This window comes from Hippocampus bargibanti, linkage group LG05 (assembly GCF_051943395.1).
Source record: "Hippocampus bargibanti isolate YZ-2025 linkage group LG05, ASM5194339v1, whole genome shotgun sequence".
NCBI lineage: Eukaryota > Metazoa > Chordata > Actinopteri > Syngnathiformes > Syngnathidae > Hippocampus > Hippocampus bargibanti.
The window spans coordinates 8613660-8613944 of NC_142738.1; positions in this window are offsets into that span (position 1 = coordinate 8613660).

The window sequence follows — 285 nt, forward strand, 5'->3', positions numbered from 1 at the left end:
TATATATATATATATTTTTTTTTTAATTATTTTTTTAATTACATTCTCCATATGTGAAAAGCACTCCAAAGCAAAATGTAAGTGCTTGGAAAGATTGCAGATGTATCATAAACACCTCTGAGTTGGTTACATAAATATTGCATTACTAAATTATTTATGTGTTATTAATTAGAAAACATTTACTTAAAAAAGGAAATATTTGCAAGTACCCTACCGGGCCCTCTGCGTAATACATTGAAGCATGCTTCATTTGCATAAACATATATTAATATGTACGTGGTTTAA